General features: G+C 34.3%; 2 long non-coding RNA genes across 2 annotated transcripts; one reads left to right on the plus strand and one right to left on the minus strand.

Annotated features, from left to right (window-relative positions):
* The first annotated feature begins 11,582 nt into the window (after positions 1–11,582).
* LOC116115445 lies at positions 11,583–13,088 on the plus strand. The gene is made up of 3 exons (XR_004125668.1): positions 11,583–11,759; positions 12,253–12,453; positions 12,889–13,088. It is a non-coding gene; the product is annotated as an uncharacterized LOC116115445 (long non-coding RNA).
* Positions 13,089–17,334: 4,246 nt separating this feature from the next.
* LOC116115409 lies at positions 17,335–18,477 on the minus strand. Its single transcript, XR_004125659.1, has 3 exons — positions 18,453–18,477; positions 18,292–18,365; positions 17,335–17,362 (listed from the first exon to the last, which is right to left on the minus strand). It is a non-coding gene; the product is annotated as an uncharacterized LOC116115409 (long non-coding RNA).
* Positions 18,478–23,842: the final 5,365 nt, after the last annotated feature.

Here is a 23,842-nt window from a genome sequence, read left to right on the forward strand (position 1 = left end):
AACTATAGGAATTGATCGCATGGACGTTCCTATGAAAATGCCTTGTATACGAGGACTAATTAATTGTGGTGTATAGACTATGCCTAATTTATCGTAATTAAATTAGGAATATACTACACTTACAAAGACTCTATACAAAATCTTTCATATAAAATGACATGTCAAAATATAATTAGAAAATTAATATAAAAATCAACTTAATTAGTAATTGCATATTAATTGATGGTGAATGATTTTTATATTAATTCATCTGATCATATTTTCACACTTCACTTTATATGAAAGACCTTGTATAGAGTCTTTGTAAGTGCAGTATTATTCTTAAATTATTACCACCATAGAAACTTATTGATCATAAGCAACTGTAGAAATGACATAAGCTAGACATTTTGTTCAAGTCTTTCATCCGAGGTGACACATGACTCCATTGAAGTTGCGTTGATTTTATCTCGTCATTCTTTGGAGTCACCTTGATACTAACAAAATACAAAGTAAGAAGACATCCTCTCTGGACTAAAAGGGCAATGATGGTGGAAAAAATTTAAGAATAAGACTACATAGAGGACCGAAAAAGAATATCTCAGTGTTTTTTGTGGAAAAAATGACTGGTTGTTCTGCTTAAGCGTAATATCGAGGTCCATTACTCTGTTTTTTTCATCATTTGGTGGACTCATATGAAAATCCAAGAGTAAGGTCCAAAAGTGTAATTAGATAGGCGAAAGAAAATGATTTGGGATCATCACTTTTAAGAGTTTAGATATATAAAAAGGTGTCAAATATACTTACAAGAAGTTGGAGAAGGAAAATTGTAAGCCCTCCAAGATCTCTGCATTGTTAATCTAAGTGTAGGGATCCATATCATGTGTTTGCGTAAGAAAAAGTAAATAATGGGTTCTGAATAAGCTATAAAAAAATCCTAATGCTTTCACAACATCTCTTTGCCCAAAACAAAAACATGTGCACCTTGATTACAAGTTGGAACAGCTAGAAGCTCGAAACTATGTATTGTAGTTTCAGCAAGGAATCCAAGGCTCAAAACTAAAGCCAGGAGTTAGGTTTCAAAGTGCAGAACTGTTAGCGAGCACTAATAATTGTATAGCAGATATGTCGAATTGGACAATTAGATACATGGTTTTTAGCTCAATTTTCTTGGGATACGAGTTTATAGTACTATTACCTAGTTTAGGGGTAAAACATTAGCTGAAATGTAGACATTAAGCATCATGTCCAGCTTAAATTTTCGGATATTATGGAGTTAATGGTTTCTTATGTTCTATCTGTTTTTAATGATCTCGGTTTTTCTCTTAATATAATTTCATAATATGTCCAGCTTTAATTTGATGAAATCAGCTCAAATGATACTACTTTTTTTAGAAAATAGGACTTGAATAAGAGATACTTTGTTATATGAGGTGAATTGCATACTTTGTTTAGACAAACATTGACTGGTGTTCTACTTTAGCAGGATATAGAGGTCCATTACTTGGTTTCTCTTATTCATTTGGTGGACTCCATATGCAAATCCAAGAGTAAGGTACAAGTAAGCAATAAGATAGGCGAAAGAAAATGATTTGGGATCATCATTTGTTAAGAGTTATATATAGAAAAACAGTGTCAAATATACTTACATGAAGTTGCAGAAGGAAAATTTTAAGCCCACAGTGATTCCTGCGATGTTAATCTAAGTGTAGGGATCTTACATAGTGCTTTTGCATAGAGAAAGTAAATAACAATTCCTAAATAAACTAAGGAAAAATCTTGATGCATTTCACAATATCTCTTTGCCCAAAACCAAAACAATGAGACAACATTAAGAAACTATACAGAGAAGCAAAAAAATGCACCTTGATTAACAGTGGCAACAGCTAGAATCTCCCAAACTCTGTATTGAATTTCAACAAGGAATACACAACTCCAAACCTGAAGTAGGAGTTAGGTTCTAAAGTGCAAGTAGAAAGCTAGTTACTAAGTTTGTATCTGGGAAATTAGACATGCTAGGAGTTAGGTTCAACAGGGCTTATGTGAAGTTGGGGACAACGACACCTGAGAGAAAAATGAATCTGAAGGAAAAATTTCATGCCCAACAGTTGAACCGATCTGGAAAAAAAGTAGAAAGGACTTTAGCAGATATTTATGCACGATTATAACACGATTATAGCGCGATTTCTTCTTAACATATAAAATCATATGTTATTCAGCCAACATTAATGAAAGCAAAACAGAACCTATAAAAGTTTAAAGAAAAATTTCTAGCAACAATTTATACCCCTAAATCCCCAAAACTTTCCAATTGAAACTATAATAATTTCACACGGCTAACATTCAAGTTTACACAATTTCCAACAAGAAATTTATATCTAATTCTCTCATTGACTAGGATGCTCATAATTTATTTTCTTTGTAAAACATAAACATATTTATAGGAAGAAGATAGTGCAAAAACATGTCTTTTGTAACTATAGAGAAACCTAATTACAGCAAACAGCAAATGAAATATGGGAAACCAATAACTTTTAAAACTTTGATAACCTTTCTCAATTCTCTTAGATAGATGTCTTATATGTCTTATACACGATACAAAAATTCAGATAACGGTTTTTATAGCATACACAAAAAAGCGTTGGTGCACTACAATTAAAACACCAATAGTTACAAGACAATCACCTCGTTTAACATATAGAGGCCAGTTGTAGTAACAAGGTTGAATCTGTGGCAATAATTGTAGTTGCCCTCATAATCCCTACAACTCTCTTGTACCAAAAAGAAATAAAGCATAGAAATGGGACAGTAGACTGACAAAGATATAAGATGCACATATAAGAAAATATAGGTATTTCGATTACTAGACATCTAGATTTGCAATTAGTAGCCAAAACTGCAGTGGTGGTTGAAATTATATGACCTCCTATCACTAAGACATTGGTGTATTTGTCTTCAAGAACATTGTTTACCCCAGGAGTTAGGCTCCTTGCCGCAGAGAAGAATGAAGTATTATCAGTTGAAGTTTGGCTCGATGATGGACTATCATGAAACATCACTACCACCAGAGAGAGGTTGCCAGTCGTCAACCTGAGCACTACCCACCATGGGGAGTTTGATTAAGAAAATTAGTCATTTTCATACCATAAAACAATGAACTACCAAATCAAAGATGAATGAGAGAAACCTAGGTAAATAAGTGTGTAATTGACTTAAAATTAAAATATCATTAGAATTAGGTGACTTAGGTAAAATAGACTATTATAGCATGATATAGCACGATTTCTTCTTTAATGGATATAAAATTATGTGTTATTCAACCAACATTAATGAAAGCAAAACAAGACCTATACCAGCTTAAAGTAAAATTTCTAGCAACAATTATACTTTTAATCCCCAAAACTTTCCATCGAAACTCTAACAATTTCAGGCAGCTAGATTTCAAGTTTTACACAATTTCTGGAAGCAATTTATGTCCATTCCTCTCATTAACTAGGATGCTCATAATTTATTTCTAACAACATAAACGGATTTTTATAGGAAGAAGATGGTGCAAAAATATGTCTTTTGTAACTATGAGAACACTAATTACAGGAAACAACAAATGAATATGGGAAAAACAAACTATTTTAAATTCCTATAAACCTTCCTCAATTCTCTATAGAATGTTTTATATGTCTTTATACCCGATACAAAAATATCAGATTATAGTTTTTAGCATAACCAAAAATCACTGGTGCACTTAACAATAAAACACCAACAGTGACCAGACAACTAACTCGTTTGGCATATGGAACCCAGTTGCAGTAACAAGGTTGAAGTCCCTGGCAATAATGTAGTTGTCTCATAACCCCTACAACTCTCTTGTACCCAAGAGAAATAAAGGATAGAAATGTGACAGTAGACTAACAAAGTTATAGATGCACGATTAAGAAAAATATAATAGGTATTTTGCTATATAGACATCTCATATTTGCAATTAGTCGCCAAAACTGCAACAGTGGTTGAAATTATATGACCTCCCATCACTAAGATATGGCGTATTTGTCTTCATGGACATTGTTTACCACATGAGTTAGGCTCTTTGCCGCAGAGAAGAATGAAGTATTATCAGTTGAAGTTTGGCTCGGTGGTGGGGACTATCATGATATCACTGCCACCAGAGGGAGTTTGCCAGTCGTCAACCGGACACTACCACCATTGGGAGTTTGATTACGAAAACTAGTCATTTTCATACCATAAAACAATGAACTACTAAATCAAAGATGCATTAAAGAACCCTAGTGGACTACGTGTAATTGACTTAAAATTCAAAATATCATTAGAATTAGGTTGACTTAGATAAAATAAACATATAGCACAATTATAGCACGATTATAGCGCGATTATAGTGCGATTTCTTCTTAACGTATAAAATGATGTGGTAATCAACCAACTTTAATGCAAGCAAAACAACACCTTACATAAGTTAAAGTAAAATTCCAACAACAATTTATACTCCTTAAATCCCCAAAATTTCAATCGAAACTCTAACAATTCACAAGCTAGCATTCAAGTTTTAGACAATTCTCGTCAAGCAATTTATGTCCATTCCTCTCATTAACTAGGGTGCTCATAATTTATTTTCTCTACAAAACATAAACAATTTTTATAGGAAGAGATGGTGCAAAAACATGTTTTTATAACTATAAGAAACACTAATTACAGCAAACAGCAAAGAAATATGGGAAACCGATAACTATATTAACTCCAATAAACCTTTCTCAAATTCTATAGAATGCTTTATATGTCTTTATACACAATACAAAATATCAGATAACAGTTTTTTAGCATAACCAAAAATCACTGGTGCACTTACAATTAAAACACCAACAGTGACCATACAACAACCCGTTTGGCATATGGAGCCCAGTTGCAATAACAAGGCTAAAGCCCATGGCAACAATTGTAGTTGCCCTCATAACCTCTACAACTCTCTTATAACCAAAGAGAAATAAAGCATAGAAATGGGATAGTAGATTGACGAAGATATAAGATGCACGATAGAAGAAAATATAATAGGTATTTTGCTCTGTAGACATCTATTTGCAATTAGTCACCAAAACTGCAACGTGGTCGAAATATACGACCCCATCACTAAGACATGTCGTATTTGTCTTCATGACATTGTTTACCCCAGGAGTTAGGTTCCTTGCCATAGAGAAGAATAAAGTATTATCAGTTGAAGTTTGGCTCGATCGCAGACTATCATGAACATCACTACCACTAAAGGGAGGTTGCCGGTCATCAACTTGAGCACTACCACCTAGGGAGTTTGATTAAGAAAATTAGTCATTTTAGACCATAAAAAAATGAGCTACCAATCAAAGATGAATGAGAGAGCCTTAATGTGACTGCATGTGTGATTGAATAAATTCAAAAATCATTGGAATTAGGTGTACTTAGATATAATAAACTATTATAGCACCATTATAGCACGATTTCTTCTTTAACGTATAAAGTCATGTGTTGTTCAGCCAACATTATAAAAGCATAAACAAAACCTATACACGCTTGAGGAAAATTTTTAGTAACAATTTATACCTTAAATCCCAAAACTTCCAGTTGAAAAATCTAACAATTTCACGTAGCCAACATTCAAGTTTTACCAATTTCTGACAAGAAATTTAGTCCAACTCCTAGACTAGGATGCTTATAATTTATTTTCTCTACAAAAAAATAAATGGATTTTTATAGGAAGAAGATGGTGCAAAAACATGTCTTTGTAACTATGAGAAACACTAATTACAGCAAACAGCAAACATCAAACAACAAAGAAATATGGGAAACCAATAACTATTTAAGACTCCTATAAACCTTTCTCAATCTATAAATGTCTTTATATGTCTTTATACACGATAAAAAATATCAAATAACGGTTTTTTATAGCATAACCAAAAAGTTGGTGCACTTACAAATTAAAACACCAATAGTTACAAGACAACCACTCGTTTTGCATATAAGGCCCAGGTTAGTAAGAAGGTTGAAGTCCGTGGCAACAATTGAGTTGCCCTCATAATCCCTACAACTCTCTTGTACCCAAAGAGAATAAAGCATAGAAATGGGTTAGTAGACTGACAAAGATATAAGATTCATGACATAAGAAAATGTAGGTATTTCGCTTACTAGACATCTCATATTTGCAATAGTTGCCAAAACTACAACAATGGTTGAAATTATATGACCTCCCATCACTAAGACATTTGCATATTATCTTCATGGGCATTGTTTACCCCAAGAGTTAGGCTCTTGCTGCGAGAAGATGAAGTATTATTAATTACAGTTTGGTCGGTGGTGGACTATCATGAACTCACTGCCACCGAGGGAGTTTGCCGATCGTTAACTTGAGCACTACCACCATGGGGAGTTTGATTAAGAAAATTAGTCATTTTTTGACCATAAAACAATAACCTACCAAATCAAGATGAATGAGAGAAACCTAGTGTGACTGCATGTGTGAATTGACTTAAAATTCAAAATATCATTAGAATTATGTTGATTAGATATAATAAACTTATAGCACGATTACAGCGCGATTTCTCTTAACGTATAAAATCATGTGTGTATTCAGCCAAATTAATGAAAGCAAAAAACAACACCTATACATGCTTAAAGTAAAATTTCCAGTAACAATTTATAACCTTAAATACCTAAAATTTTCCAATCAGAACTCTAACATTCACGTAGCCACATTCAAGTTTTACACAATTTCTAGCAGGAAATTTATGTCCAATCCTCTCATTGACTAGGATGCTTATAATATTTTCTCTGCAAAACTAAACGGGTTTTTATTAGAAGAAGATGGTGCAAAAAAATGTTTTGTAACTGTGAGAAACACTAATTATAGCAAACAACAATAACAAATGAAATATGGGGACCAATGACTATTAAAACTCCTATAAACCTTTTCAATTCTCTATAGAATGTTTTATATGTCTATACACGATACAGAAATATTAGTAATGGTTTTTATAGCATAACCAAAAATCACTGGTGCACTTACAATAAAACATCGATGGTTACAAGACAACCACCGTTGGGATATGGAGCCCGGTTGCAGTAACAAGGTTGAAGCCCGTGGCAAAAAAATGTAGGTGCCTCATAACCCTACAACTCTCTTGTACCCAAAAGAAATAAAGCATGAAATAGGATACTAGACTAACAAAGATATAAAATGACCAATAAGAAAATATAATGGGTATTTTGCTTACTAGACATCTCAGATTTGCAATTAGTTGCCAAACTGTAGTGGTGGTTGAAATTATATGACCTCCCATCACTAAGACATTGGCGTATTTGTCTTCATGGACATTGTTTACCCCATGAGTTAGGCGTCCTTGCCGTAGAGAAGAATGAGTATTATCAGTTGAAATTGGCTCGGTGGTGGACTATCATGAACATTAATACCACTAGAGGAGTTTGCTGGTTGTTAGCCTAGCACTATTATGATGGGGAGTTTGTACATAAATTAGTCATTTTTAGACCATAAACAATGAACCTACTAAATCAAAGATGAATGAGAGAACTTTAGTGTGACTGCGTGTGTAATCGACTAAAATTCAAAATATCATTTGAATTAAGGTGACTTAGATTATAACATATATAGCTCGATTATAAAACGAAATACGGAAAATAACTAATATATATAAAATCATGTGTTTTTGTAATTATGAGAAATACTAATTATTCCAAACAGTAAGCGAAATATGGAAACTAATACGTTTTTGAAACCCCAATAAGCCTTTTTGAATTTTTTTATAGAATGTCTTTATACAAAATCCCAAATTTTTTCACAAAAAAAGTATCAACAATAAAAAAAAAAAAAACATCATAAAACCATTCTACAGTGAAAAAGCATCTTTATGTAGAATCCCAAAAAATCATAAAACTGTTCTAGTGCACTTAGAACTAAAACCCTGAGAGTATTAGCAGAGTAAAATGAAGTATTAATAGTTGAAGTTCGGCTTGGTGATGGACTATCATGAATGTCACTACCACTAGAGGGAGTTTGTGGTCATCAACTTGACCACTGCCACCAGGGGGATTTGATTCGAAATTTAGTAATTTTCAGACCATAAAACAATGAACCTACCAAATCAAAGATGAATGAGAGAACCCTACTATGAATGCGTGTGCAATTGACCAAAATTCAAAATATAATTAGAATTAAGTTGACATAGATATAAAAAAAGTTATAGCACAAAATATGGAAAACTAATAACTAAACATATAAAATCAGTGTTTTGTAATTATGAGAAACACTAATTATAGCAACCATCAAACGATATGTGGAAAACTAAAAACTTCTTGAAACCCCAATAAGCTTTCTGATATTTTATAGAATGTCTTTATACAAAATCCCAAATTTTTTCACAGAAATCTTATTACACAACAAAAATATCAGAAAAAAATTCTTACAATTAAAAAATGTGTTTATAAACATCACAAAAATACAGAAAACTATTCTTATTGTGTACCACAAAATTGCTAGTGCTTTAGAAAAAGCCCTGAGAGTATTAGCAAGAGAATGAAGTATTAGCAGTTGAAGGTTGACTCAGTGGTGGACTATCATGAACATCACTCCCACTATATGAGGGAGTTTGCCAGTGTCAACCTGAGCACTGCCACCTGGGGAGTTGATTAAGAAAATTAGTATTTTTTACCATAAACAAATGAATCTACACAAATCAAGATGAATGAGAGAACACTAGTGTGACTGCATGTGCAATTGACTTAAAATTCAAAAAATTATAGAATTAGGTTGACTTAGATAAATAAATGATTATACACAAAATATGAATAAATATAACATATAAAATCATGTGTTATAATGATAAGAAACACTAATATAGAAAAACAACAAACAAATATGGTAAACTATAACTTTTGAAACCAATAAGCCTTTTCAAAATTTATAGAATGCCCTTTCGATTATAGAATGTCTTTATAGTTTGAAACACCACACTAGCAGAATGGGGTCGCAAAGTCAAATGGGAAAATTGTAAACTGTCACACATGGTCAAATGTAGCAGGTTCTTTGATCATTGATAAGCACTTACCTTTCGAAATGTTTTTGACAACAAAAACCTCATTGCCAAAGACAAAGTTTATCGATAAGGTATCCATTGAGATTTGAAAATTTTGGGGACACCCTAGATGGTTTCATCCAAAGACACTATAAACATTAATGTATCAGAGTATAAACGCATAACAAGTTTAAGTTAGGCAATCAGTTTCTCCTTCGAATATTGTGATATATCGGTCAATGCATATGTAACTAATGAATTCCATCGTTGATTTGATAGGAGATATGGAGGTATAAATTTTATGTTTCTAGGATTTTCCATGGAGAATATCATAATTGTCTTGCAGCTGATTGAATACTAGAAAATTGAATAACACATTGATTTCCCATCCTCCACTTATAGAACTTGTCTCCATCAATTCCAAAAAAATTAAGACTGATTTTCCGATTTGACTTTCCAACCCCCTTTTGCTAGCGTGGTGAAATAATCCATAAAAACAAAAGCGGATTATTAGTTTTCAAAAAACCATCAAGGAAGTGATTATTGATGAATAATCAAGTTAGTTATTGATTAATCATGATGATAGTTTGATGAGTGAGAATAGTTAGCATTATATGGTAACACACCACATCACCAAAGTCCTGCCGTGAGACTATCTCAAGTAAGTTTTTCAATGATATAGTTGTCAAAAACTATATTTAAATTCTATATTAACTGAAGAAATTAGTGGGCTTAAATAACACTGCTCACGAGGAAGTCCATACTAGTTTGATGTGCAAGGGTAGTAATTTCTAGGATTGGGTCTCGACTTGTTGAGACAACTATCTCCTTTGACCCAAGCCCCAACCTATATTTTATATTTTAGAAAAATGTGTTATCTTAGGTGGGATTTATATATAGTATCAATTGTATTTGTAACTTATAAAATATGAGCTATGTTTTAAACCATCTTATGGTCATTGAGTATAAATTTTTTTTTTTTTTTTTTGAGTATATATACATTGTATCAGATCATTGGAGTACGTAAAAGTGTATGATATCTATTCAGAATGAGTAATTTTCCTATTAACATAAACTCTTCTTACCAATTAAAAGATCGATTAGTAGACTTAGTGTAGAGTTTATAATTTTCAATTTTTTTTAAACATGTTTTCAGATATTTAAGTATTGAAATAAATTAAGATTTTTTTTTTAAAATTTTTTAGATGATTAATCCTTCTAAAAATTTAAAAAAAAAAAAAAAAAAGAAATGCAAAGTAGGAGGGTAAAGTCGTCAATTCCAGATGATAACGAATAGCGGCGGGTTTCGTAAAATCTAAAACAGAGAATTGTGATTCTCCCATGGCCATATCTCGCCTTGCTCTTTCTGTAAAGCCAGCAAAACGACGCCGTCGTTTCAGTTGGTTTAGTTGAAGCCAAACACGGAGACAGAGAAAGCCCAAGAATTGAGTTCAGTCAAAGGAGTAATCTTCGCCGAATCGGTGCTGCTACTCTCCTGCTCCAAATGGAAACGACTCGGCGTTTCGGCTGCGATCGGGAGCTACTCTTTGCTTCGTAAGCTCCGTCAATCGAAAACGTACGGTACTATTCATCTCATATCGTGTCTTTCGCTCTCTCTTGTTTTGAATTTGTTTAGAACTGAGTTGAATTTTGACATTTACGTTTTGCATGTTTCGCAGGGAGTTTTCGTCGATAAGGTAATTCTTGCTTTATATTTCTTCTATATGCTTTAGAGTAGGGAATAAGAGTTCTCTATATGTTGATTTTATAGGTGTGCGTGTTTGGATGAAATGGATGAAGTGTTTGTCTTCCTCGAAAAGGTACTTGGAGTTTTGATTCAAGGAGATTGATAGGTGACTTTTTAAAAGAAAAAAGCACTTTCAGCATAAGAACAGCACTATAAGTGCTTTTTTGGAAAGCACTTGGAGGTTATTTCTAGACAAGTTCTCTCAATCGCATGCATTTGGAGCGCTTTTGACGCAATGGAAATGCATGTAACATATCTTCTCTAAAATGCATGTGAATCTTTGTCTAAAATTCATACTTACCAATTATGGTGCATTAGTACTAGTGGTGGGGAATAATATGTGAGTAAGTTGCTTCCGGTGTTTGGGGACTTATACGGTGTCTGCGTCTAGATTATGTCATAGTTACAGAAAATGTTTGATAAGCTTGCTTGTTTCTGCTACTAAATTGGTAAATTGGTTTTGAAACTGGACTCTGCTTTTTTCTCAAGTATCAAAAGTGCACGTGTATCTGATAATTCAAGCATGCTTTATATCCAAAGCAGAAGAGTTGCCTATGATCATTTGCAAGTTGAACAAAAAGGTTGCCCAAAGTGATTGCCTTTCGAGTCTGTTTCATGATTAATGTCTTGTTCTTTTTTCTTGACTTTGGGTTCAAAAGCTATATGCTAGAAATACAACGTGAAAAACTGAAAACTGTAAAAGAGTAGCATTTCAAGGGAAAATTGTAGGAAGGTGCGATTAATAACTGTAAATCTAACATAACAAGATACAGTAATAAGTGTTTCTTTGAGAAAAGAGTTAAATGCAAGGATATACTCTGAAATTTCAACATTCAAATGTACTTCTTCATAGTATCTTATGGTGTTCATTCCGTGACTCGTTTGTCTTCACTTTTGAAGTAGGCACCTGGCAACAATGCTGTGATAGTGGTTATGTCATGAAGCCTTTACGTGAAGATTTTGCCAAGGTGAGCCCTTTTTTACAAAAGTGAGAATATGCCATGTTAGAAAAAAGTTAAAGGAAGCTAAAGAAGTAATAAAATTGGATGGTCTTGTACAACCATGAGCTGCATAAAATCAGTAGTAACTGTTGATACTTTGATTGAATGTTCTACATTGAATTGAAAAGTGACTCATTCTGGTTCCTAAATCCGAAAATTAGATGTGGGAACAGAACAAACTAAGAACAATTGAACTAAATTTCAGAGAAGCTTTTTCTTTTCAGGAAAAGATTTAGTCATAGCAGTGATCTTTATTGGTCCGAAATGTTTTTCAGGTAAATAGAGTGATTTAATTGATTATTTTGGCCCAAGCAATTATTTAGGTTCACCTAACAGTAGTTGGTTATAGGCTTAACTTCCTGCATTACTAATGACGAGATTGTGGGAAATTTCTAGTTTTGATTCCTTACTCATCCAAGAAAACACTATATTTGAGCTTATTTTGGTCCATCTTTTGTAGAGGTAGAGGGGTGCATTTCCTATGATCCTACTCCAAATGCTCTGATATTTGCGCTTCTCTCATTTGAGACTCCTCTATCATCGCAAACAAGTAGTTGATGTAGTTCTCCATAAAGCAATAGATGAATATTTCCATCGATGGGAAGCAATTCAGAATCTCCAACAGAATCACATACACCTCAGGCATGCAGGAGCTGCAAAGGTAACTTCTAAATTGAATTACATTACCATGTACCTCTTATGAGTCCATTAGATGTTTGGATAAAATTTGCTTGATTGTGTTTCTTTGTACAGTTGACATTTGTTTACAAACTGTATATCATGTCAAATTTGAATGGACATGCTTATATAGTGCTAACTGGAAGTAATTTGAGGATTAGAAAGTTGACGTTTTGTTGCTGTTGCTTTGGCCTGTCTTTATTTTCTTGGTGGGAATTTTTTTGATATGGATGAGAAAGTTGACTCTACTGTGGCTATCTTGGGTTCCAGCGCCCCTTGCTAGAGGTATGAGCTGTGTGTTCTTTCTATGGTTTTTCCCTCTCTGGTTTCCAAAGTCGGAATTCGGCTTTTTCGCTGAAAGTGATATTATCTAGACGGGAAAATTGTCGTTTCTGAGAGTTGCTGTGGGGTTGTTCAGTATAGGTTTTGGCAGATTAGTCTGGGTGGTTCATTGGAGTTCCAAGAGAATTGTCTCTCAGGGGCTGAGGTGGGGTCAGGAGAGTTTGGGCAGTGATAAAGTGTGGAGTGTCTGAATTCAGTTGGGGCTTGTAGCCGGGTTTTATTGTTTAGGAGTTGGCTTTTCTTGCCGTTTAGCCTGGTTCGAAAATGCCCTTCCTTTTTTTTCTTGGGGGAGGTTCTGGGCAGTTTTGCCTTCTTGTGTGCTTTCTGTGCGCTGGAAGAGCCATCTGTTTTGAGCTGGATGGTTAGGTGCTGGCGTTGATCTCTTATCTGGGAAAGAAATTGCGGCTCTGGTTGTTTTTTACGTTGCCGCCCTAATTTGAATTTTGTTCTTCTTTCATGGACCAGGATTCCTTGCAAGTGGTTGGAAAAGGACAAATTTCTTATGAAGGTTATCACTTCTTGCTCGAGGATTGGTTGGAATTTTGCTGAGTGTTTGTTCGGCATTGGATTTATATGAGTTCGATTGTTAGGGAAGGCTGGAAGATTTTGCAATTTAGGTGTTTCTTGTGATGTTTTTGACTTTTCCCAGGGAGCTGCGTTGCCAATGTTAAAATGCCGAGAGATATATGAGAGTGGTTTTTCGGTGTGATTACTCAGTCAGGCTTCCGTTGAATAGTCATTTTTCCCATTGGGCTTGTTTCCTTTGGACCTGGAGTATGTTCTGTTGTTTTATTGGGCTCCAAAGGTTGGGCCGATAAGGAGAAGCAGCAGCTATAGTTTTTCAAGCAGTGGGCCTTTTGATGGGCTTGCTCCTCTCCTGGGCCCTACTCTTTTAGGCTTGTTTTTGCTACAGCCTTTGTTTGCTAAGGCTTGTTTCTCTTTTGTTTTTCGGCCTTCTGTATAGTTTACCGTTGGGCCTGCCAAGGGGGTTGTTACTTATGAGCTGTAAGGAAATATCTTTAGAGAATTACCAAATTTATTTTGTATTCGCGGATTAATTATAATATATTTGTTATAATTCGGGTAGGATGGGGGATGACAAATACTATGAAAAAATTACACCAATATATCCATCATTTGTAATGGAGTACTTGAAATAAATTTTGAGAAATAAAAACAAGATCATTGTTTAAGTAGACATGTTTATTATTAACTTATAATTATGAGTATTTTTCTCATTTTGTGAATTTTTGAGAACAAAGTCAAGTGAAAACCATTAATTCTTCTCTTTCATTAAGAATTATTTTTGTGACAGCAGCTCATTAATCTTACTCTGATCATGAACTGTTTCAAAAAGTATAATAGAAACTGTTATCCAATCTTGAAAACATAAAATTTAATTGTTGATTTAAATTAATCCAGTCACAGATAAGAGAACAAATGCCGGTTTTATAAGCAGTTCTGATGTTATGCTTAAAGATGAAGACTTGTTAATGAAACGCACGTATGACTTAAAACTACCGTACTAATTGAGACTCTAATGGAACATCTTCTTCTCTTTGTAATAACAGAATTTAACAAACTTCTCAGTTCTCTTGTAAGACAGAGAAGTGATTGATAGGTGTTTGATGCTAAGGAGGAGATAGAACTTCTTGAAAGGAAGAAAGATTACCCACTTTTTGTGGAGGATGATGATCCTGATTGGTCTGAAGTGTGCGGAGGGGGTTCAGTCTCGGTCAATTTTTCGACAAAATTATATAAGAATGTGAAGAAGGATGATGATGATGTTGAGAATTATGATAGTGAGAATGAAATAGGTGGGAAGATGACAATTATATCTACCCGATAAAAGATATCAAGACGCAGAATGGAGTGTTCAAAGACATTAGCTTCAATTGTTTTGGTGCATAATCTAGACCTTGAAGTTTCTGATGATCATAGTTCTACAAAAATTGTTAATTCTTGTTACTCTACTGTATTCATGATAGTTGCCCTGTTTTGTTCTCATCTGGAAATTGATTTGATCCTCAATAGTCCAAAGGAAAACAAAAAAGTTGGGAAAAATAGAGAAAGCAGTGCACATCACCTGGAACTGGATGTAGGCCACCGTCACCTAGAGTAAGTAAATACTAAAATTATTTCTAATGCTTACTTTCTTCAATTATTCAATATTATACCAAATGGTGTGTTGCAGTTGATGTAAGTTGAGCATGAGTTGCTTTCTGCTCTACAAGTGTCTGTCTTCCCGGAGGTTAATTCACTAAAGCTGGAAGATCTTGCAACGAGAATAAGGTTTTTAAATTATTAAATAAAAGCAATAATTTTCTCTAGGTGGTCTTTAATAATTCTTATGATCTAAACTTCCTTTTATTGGTTTTTCAGCAATTCAAACTGCAGAGAGTTATAACAATGATGGCTTTCTCTATTATGGAGCTTCCAAGCCAGCAGTTTGAATGGTATTGAAAGTAGCCAAGAAATGATCTCATCGTTGTCATCAGCAATTCGTCGAACTAAAACTATAGGAATTGATTGGAAGGACGTTCCTATGAAATGCCTTGTATCGAGGACTAATTAATTGTGATGTATAGACTAGCCTAATTTATCGTAATTAAATTGAGAGTGTACTACATTACAAAGACTCTATATAAATCTTTCACATAAAGTGACGTGTCAAATATGATCAGATGAATTAATATAAAAATCAAATTTTTATACTATTTATCTTATCAGTTTTCACACTTCACTTTATGTGAAAGACCTTGTATAGGTCTTTGGAGTGTAGTATTATTCTTAAATTAATGATACTAACATACTTTTAGTGCTATTACTAGTTGGCAGAAAAATTATGAGCTCGAATAATTGCATATTTCCTTTTATGCTTCGCTTTGTTTTTAATGCTCCTGTTCTTTCCTATAATAATTATTACAAAATGTCCAACTTCAACCTTGATGAAAGCGGCTTGATTAACACATGTTGCATAAAAAAATGCAATGACTTCATACTGTTTAGAAAATAGGATTTAAAAAGAGATATGAAAAAAAGAGGCCAATAAGACAATCACACACTTAAGAACACCAAATTTACGTGGTTTGGCAAAATTATGTTTACATCACGGGATATAAATCAAATGATTGAATTGAAGAATATAGTACAAATCTATACACTCATGTTAAACCCAAACCCAAACCCGAACCCAAACGTACCCATCTCTCACTTTCTTTACACTCTCCCCTTATTACACACAAATCCCAAAAAGCGAAGTCCTCACGATTCACAACCATCACTCTTCACCCATAATTGAAGAAGTAGTGGTGGTGAAAAACTTAATATGTTTGGATGAAGAAACTGTCTCAATTCCTTTGCCATATTGCTGCCCTGCCACTGCAATTCTCAGGTTTCACATTCCTATCTCAATAAGTTCATGGTGCCATGGCACCACGATGAGGCCCAAGTTTGTGAAGCAATGATCTAGTGGTTTGTGGCTTTAAACCTCTTCAGGTTTTCTCCAAATCTCTAGCCATGTCGGGGTTAGTGAACTTAATTTCCAACCTTGCAGCCAGATCACCTGAAAAAAAAAAAAAAAAAAAAGGGAAATGACACAACTGTAAAAATACGTGAAACAATTGATAAAAAGTACAATTACAACTTACAAATTTCGAGTGATATATTAATGTTTTAAATCTCATCCATTTGCTTTAGGAGATTTCCTGCCCTGCTTCTCTTATTTTTTTCCTTTCTACAAGTTGATTAACAGGGTCAATATCAATATTTGTGTTGCAACTAGGCAAACCATCAACAAATAACAATTTTTAGAGCGTTTCTAATAAGAAATTACTTAGAGTGTGAGACGTTTAGTTGATTTGGTAAGGACTTGAACTTATCAGATCCATCAAGCTTCTAGCAAAGATGATAAGCAGAACACCTTGATCTCCAAAGTTCAATAAATGAGTACTAGAGTTTTACTCTCTCTTATCCTGCAGAAAAGACACAAGCTGTATGTTTTAAAGATTCAAAATGTACAAGAACTTCTTATCCAAGTTGGAAAATTCTACCACCATAGAAACTGATTGATCATAAGCCAATAGAAATGACATAAGCTAGACATTTATTAAGTCTTTCATCGAGGTGACATGTGACTCCATTGAGTTGCATTGATTTCATCTCGACATTCTAGGACTCACCTTGAATATTACAAATACAAAGTAAGAAGAATGCTCTTGGAATAAAAGGGCAATGATGGTGGAAAAAATAAGAGGACCGAAAAAGAATATCTCACGTGTTTGCACCAATGAACATTGACTGGTTGTTCTGCTTAAGCAGGATATATGAGGTCCATACTTGTTTTTCTCATCATTTGGTGGACTCCATATGCAAATCCAAGAGTGAGGTCCAAAATGTGTAATTAGATAGGCGAAAGAAAATGATCTGAGATCATCACTTTTTAAGAGTTTAGATATTAAAAATGGTGTCAATATACTTACAAGAAGTTGGAGAAGGAAAATTTTAAGACCTCCAAATGATTCTGCATTGTTAATCTAAGTGTAGGGATCCTGCGCATCGTGTTGTTTGGTAGAGAAAGTAAAAATGGTTTCTTAAATAAGCTATAAAAAATCAATGCATTTCACAACATCTCTTTGCCCAAAACAAAACAGTGCACCTTGATTAATAGTTGGAACAGCTAGAAGCTCGAAATTAGTATTGTAGTTTCAACAAGGAACCAAAGCTCCAAACCTGAAGCCAAGAGCTGGTTTTAAAAGTGCAGTAGACATGCCAGTTATTAACATTTAGATCTAGAAAATTAGACATGCCAAGAGTTAGGTTTTAAAAGTACAAGTAGACATGCCAGTTATTAACATTTAGATCTAGAAAATTATACATGCCAAGAGTTAGGTTCTAACAGTTGCTTAAGTGAAGTTGGAGATAGCGGCACCTGAAAAAAATGAATCTGAAGGAAAAAATTCATGCCAATAGTAGAACCCACATCTAGAAAACATAGTAGCAAGGATCTTTAGCAGATGTTTTTATCAAAAATTGCAGATAGTGCTTACTTTTTGTTACCTTTGAACCACAGGATTTGAGAAAATCTATTAGATGACAAAGTAGTGAAGTTTTGGAACAGAGGAACCACTTTCAATTTGCAAGTATTTTGTTATCAAAACAACAAAAAGTAGAATTAATAATCGTAGAATGGTTCAGATGTTAGAAGTTGACAGACCAGAAATTGAAAAAACGAAACAAGAACATGAATAATTTACTTGTATTAAGAATTCCAGAAATTAGGATTTGTTCAAGTTCAAAGTTTTTCTTTTCAGTTACGTTTCACATACAAAGAGTGCCCAAATGCAGAATGGTACAGAGTATAGAGATTACAATCAATTTACTGAAAAAATAAAAAATTTAATCATAAATATTTGTGACAATGAATTTATGAAATTAGTAAATTTGGATTTGAATATTATAAGAAAAATTTTAAAATTACCTGCACAAACCTCCACTGCTAGATTCTTGTTGATGATCATCTAGCAAGTTCAAATGAGATAATGACTTCGATCACTGAAAAATTAAGGCAGAAGCTCAAAAAATTTTCTATTAGATAAGAATCTAGATAATAGTAGAGTTGTAATTAAGAAAATGACAAACCTTGGTTAATCAGATGATTCATCGCTTTATTCCTCCTCTGAATTGAAGATGAATTTGCTATCTATAAGAACATAGGGAATATGAGCAATCTTTGAGCAATATCTTTTTTTTACCCTTGCTCCACTGTTTTGTTAGCAATGGACAATCTTTAACCGATAAAGACAGAAGTGAGGATGGCAGACTTTGCAAGGATTTGAGTTTTGGGCATTCCAGAATTTCCAATTCTTCAAGGTTGCCTAGGGCTGGAATGGATTTGAGCTTTGAGCAATCCTGAATGACCAATCTTCTAAGAGAGGTGAGGTTGGTGAGATTTGGAATTGATTCGATCCTTGGGCACTTCTGAATGATGAATTCTGTAAGAGAGGTGAGGCTGCTGAGATTTAGAATTGATTCAATCCTCGGGCATTCCATTATGCTCAATGCTGTAAGAGAGGTGAGCATTCCCTTGTCCTCTTGTAAAATGGATGTTGCATCTCCACCTAATTTGAGTCTAATTAAGCTTGTGGGAACACCTTCTCTAACAAACAATTTAGGACATCGTTCTATCGTAAGAGAGTCGACACAAGAAAGATTTTGTAGACCTAGAGGTATGGATTCAAGATTTTCACAATCAACTAAATTAACACTCTTCAGACACGTGCTTTCTCCAAAGGACCCATCGATTGACTTTAGCTCTCTACACCTTTGAATGCAGAGGGATGTAAGAGCCTTAGGTAAATACTGACGCCTTGATAATGTTTTGAGCTCATAGCAACAAGAAATATGAAGAACTTGGAGTGTCTCAGGCAACTAACGTGGTGATATGCACGTGAGAGAATAGCATTGATCAATTCTTAAGTACTGTAGAAGTCCTTCAAGAATTCCAGTTTCTCACAAGAATCTGTGACAAGATTTTTTAGAGATGAAGGCAGCATGCTACAATCAATGGATCTTAGAAAATCACAAACCCAAATTGTCAATGTTTCCAGGTTCTTTTGCTTCAATCCCCCAGGTAAGGATATTAGAGTTTGGCATCTGCCGAACTGAAGATCATTTAGATTGGGAAGAAAATTAGTGTTTTCAAAGAAAACAAAATCTTTTTTACAATTTTGTAATTCTAACTCTTTATAAAGGTGAGATTATGCATACGTCCCTGTATTGATGACCTCTCAATATCAGGCAAATTTTGCCATGAATCCATGATCTCATCGCTGCCATCAATCGTTAAATATTTTACTCTTTGGGATCCTTGCTTTAATTTACTTTCAACCTTTGGAATATTTGAAAACAATGGAGAATAAATCTTTCGAAAATTAATTGAACTGTCATTGCACACCATTATTTAACAAATCAATATCTTCTTAGCATTCTTCTGGCAAACTTGAGACTCAAAACCACCAACTAATAACAAATCTTTCCAATGACGGAAGATGATCAAGAAGTTCTCCAGCAAGTCTGGGACATCCTTGGATGAAAAGCTCTGCTCCTTTCAACATCTTCATTTCCTCTTCAAATGTCTCAATGCTCACATTCTTCCAAATTCTCAAATCAAAGAACCTCTAATGACTTCAAAGGCATTTTGAAATCTATTCTTTTTAGACTTGCCATTTCTTTGATGGTTAAGTCTTTAAGTGAGCTCAACATTTCAAGTGGAGGCAATGATTTGCATTTTTCACAGTTTTCAAATTTGAGGACCACCAATTTAGAGAATGATGGTGGATCTTTGAACCAACTGGGCGGGAAACTTTGACCACCATAGCACTTGATTGAGAGTTCTGCTAAACAGCTCGGAGGTTTTTGCTTGTCAAGTACATGCATTTCTACATCCTCTTTCCGCGAGTCCTCAAACAGTTGATCTCCCCGTTCTAGCAACAAGACTTTTAGATTGCTCTTATTGCTTAGTATTTGCTCCCCTATTTGCTTTGGATCCGTCACGTTCTCTTCAGCTTTTCAAATCTTCCAAATTTGAGCTTGACTCCTTACACATAATAAAGCTAGACAACAGTTGGAGATTTGTCAACTCTTTCATTCTTGACGGTATCTCTTTCAATGAGTTTTGACCACTAATATCAAGATGATAGAGATTGGTCAAATATCTCATGTTGGAAAGTAACTTCATGAGACAAGAACAACGTCTTTTTAATAACAAAGTTTGTAAGTTAAATAATTGGCTTGTTGACTCAGGCAAACTTTTGATCCTAGTGTAAGAAAAATTGAGATGCCTTAGGTGTATTAAATCTCCAATTGAATCAGGTAAATTATATGAGTGATGTAGTACTTTTCTAAGGATAATACTCTCAACTTTTTTAACTTTGGCACCAAATCAAAAAGAACCGTAGTAGTTATGCAATGGTCACTATCATTTCTATAATTAGGCCTCATGAATACCGGTAAGAATGTTCTTAGACTCTTAAGTTTTTCCAAGCCTTTAAACTTCTTTTCTCCATCAACATAATGAGGAAGATAAGAAAAATAACTTCTTTTCTCCATCAACGTAATGAGGAAGATAAGAAAAATAACGAATCCTTTGAAAAATTTCTGGTAGCTCAATATTGACTTCCTCATAACTGAAGTTGATTTCTTTAAAAACAGATTCAGCTAGATCATGAATAAGATCATGCATTACATAATTAGAACTATGGCTACTCAATTTTTGTAAAAGTGATATTGAACATAAATCATGAAAATACTCACCAGTCTTATCGAATTGCTTATCAGATGGTTGAACTACACCTTCTGCCATCCACAAAAGTACAAGTTTATCGTCCTTGAATCCGTAATCTTTAGGAAAAATTGTGCAATAGTCAAAACATATTTTTAGATTCGAAGGAAGATAATGATAACTTAGCGTTAGTGCTGGGAGAATGCGATCACTTTCATTAGATACACTCCATATATTGTTGCTTAATATTTTTTTCCTAAGTGTCCCATGGCTTAGAATGTAGAAGACCACTGAGAGTCTTTGCTACTAGAGGTAGGCCTTCGCACCTTTGAACAACTCTCTTACGAATCGAATCGTGAATTTCATGAGCCTTAGCAATGGAACCATCACCAAATGCATGTTCTTGAAACAATTGTTAACAATGATCATCAGAAATTGGCTTTAAAGGATAAGGAACAGCTCCTATAACAGATGCAACATTTTCAAGGCGTGTTGTGATGATTATGGTGCTTCCAGGTGCACCGGCCTTGAAGGGAGCCTTGAGGATTTCCCATTTGTCATAGTTATCACTCCAAACATGAAGAGTCTATTACGGGACACAATTTACGTTGCACTTCATCTAAATTATTTGGAGTAGAGGATAAGGAGTCTATTGACTCAAGAAGTGCCTTTGAAATTGTCAGAACATCAAAATTGTTTGAAACATAGACCCATGCTTTTTTCTCAAACTTGAAATCTTCCCGCTTCTACATGTGATTGTATATTTTTCGAGCAATCATTGTTTTGCCGATCCCTCCCAAGCCGACGATGGCTATCACTAGAAAGTTGGCACCACTTGGTTGAGCGCTTTTCACGGCCATTTCAACTAGTCTGGCTTCATTTTCGTCTCTGCTACAAACAAAATTTTCAGGTCGCACGCTTGAAGTTTCCTCTGGTCTTTCCGGTGCATCGACGTTACTTGATGTCCCTCCAGAAACTACATGCATTTCATGTTCAGCTGATCTTTCCTGCCACAGTTGTTCCAAGCGACAAGTGATGTCTTTGATCTTGGACCCCATGCGGACGTTGATCAATGGACTAGGGAAAGACGCATGGAGGCAGCTCATTCCCTTGCTAGAGCTAGCCTGGTGTTCTGCCTTCATTTTGCGTCGCGAAGCTTCGTAGGCAAACTCATCCAGTATGCCTTCTACATCATAAACCTAGTGTTGAAGATTGTCGAGCCACTCTTTAACGCTTTTATCAGTCAGTTGCTTGTCTTCTGCATTGCAAAGAAGGTTTTCAGCCATCAGCAACTTTTTCTTCAGCTCTTCTTTGAGCTTCGAATCTACTCCAACAAGGTTCCGGGCAAAGTCCCGCACCTCAGTGGACTCCAAAATCTTAAACAACCCCTTAAAGAGTTCAGAGACCAGGGGCTCAACAACAAATTCCATGGTTTCGGTTGTTGAAAGAATGAAAAGATTGAAGATTGTAACAAGAAGAGAACGATGAGAGAAACCAAGATAAACTGGTTAATTTTCTATTAAGAGTGCTCAAAACGGAACTCAAAATACAAGAATATTTGGTGCAAGCACCACTAGAATATTTAATAAAGACAATAATTCATAATCATAATCTTAATTAGTTGATTAAAGTAGTATAATAAGAATATTTGCTACTTTAATCAATATTTGCAAAATTAATCAAGTGTGAGGGACGGTGTCCTCATTGAAAGTGGACTCTAATTTGCAAGTCTTGGTCAAGCAATCATAACCTGAAGTTTGTCCAATTTGATTGGTGAATGAATGTGGCCAAAGATAATTAAATTTTAATTACAGTAAGTAAAATTATAATTTGTTTCTCAAATTACAAGGAATTTAATTTAAGCCTCAAAACATTATTAATTAGTTAATTAATTAGAAATAAAGGCATAAGAATCTTATTATGTAATCTCTTTAACATACCAAAAACCATATTAATGTAGCAAGGAAAGGATGAGACACGGTTATGGCTTGTAGGTGTATAAATTAGAATATTTCGTCAATTTATGCCTTATTCGTAATTGATGAGATATTTTATAATAATAAATCTAATCAACTTACTTTATGATTGATTATAGGCAAGAAATTGAGATAGGATAAAAAGGCAAATTAAAAACTAAAAAGGAAAGCGTGGATATTGGAGTTCAAAATTTTGATTACATACATAATTTGATAACATAATATATACATACACAGCTAGCAATATAATATCAAGAATGTTAACTTTTGGACAAGGGAAATTATTGATAAAAGACATTTGGAATCTATGCAACCATAGAAAATAGCATACCTTGTAGGTCTCTTGGGTCCGAATTTGTCTTTTGAGAAATAGAAGTATTTGGGAGATTAACATTCTCCAAAATTGTACATGGTCTTAGAACACATCCTCAAAAATAGGGAAATGGCTAGAAAGAATATCAAGTATGTAATTGGCAATGGTAACACCACTTCTCTTTGGTTTGATAATTAGCACCTAAAGGGTCCCCTTGTTTGTATCTATGGGGATAGGATTACTTATGATACAAGGATTGCTAAGGTGAGTGTTGTGATTGATGGGTGTAATTGGAAGTGGCCAATTAAAGGAAGAAAAGCAAACTCTTGGGCTCTTATTGACATGAGAAACTCCTTGAATTTCACAAATTCTAGTGTTGAGCACAAGCTTTGTTGGCAACCTTCACCTTCAAGGGATTTCTCTAGCAAATTAGCTTGGGAGGAGCTTAGAGGAAGAAGAG

This window comes from Pistacia vera, unplaced genomic scaffold (genome assembly GCF_008641045.1).
Source record: "Pistacia vera cultivar Batoury unplaced genomic scaffold, PisVer_v2 Contig74, whole genome shotgun sequence".
NCBI lineage: Eukaryota > Viridiplantae > Streptophyta > Magnoliopsida > Sapindales > Anacardiaceae > Pistacia > Pistacia vera.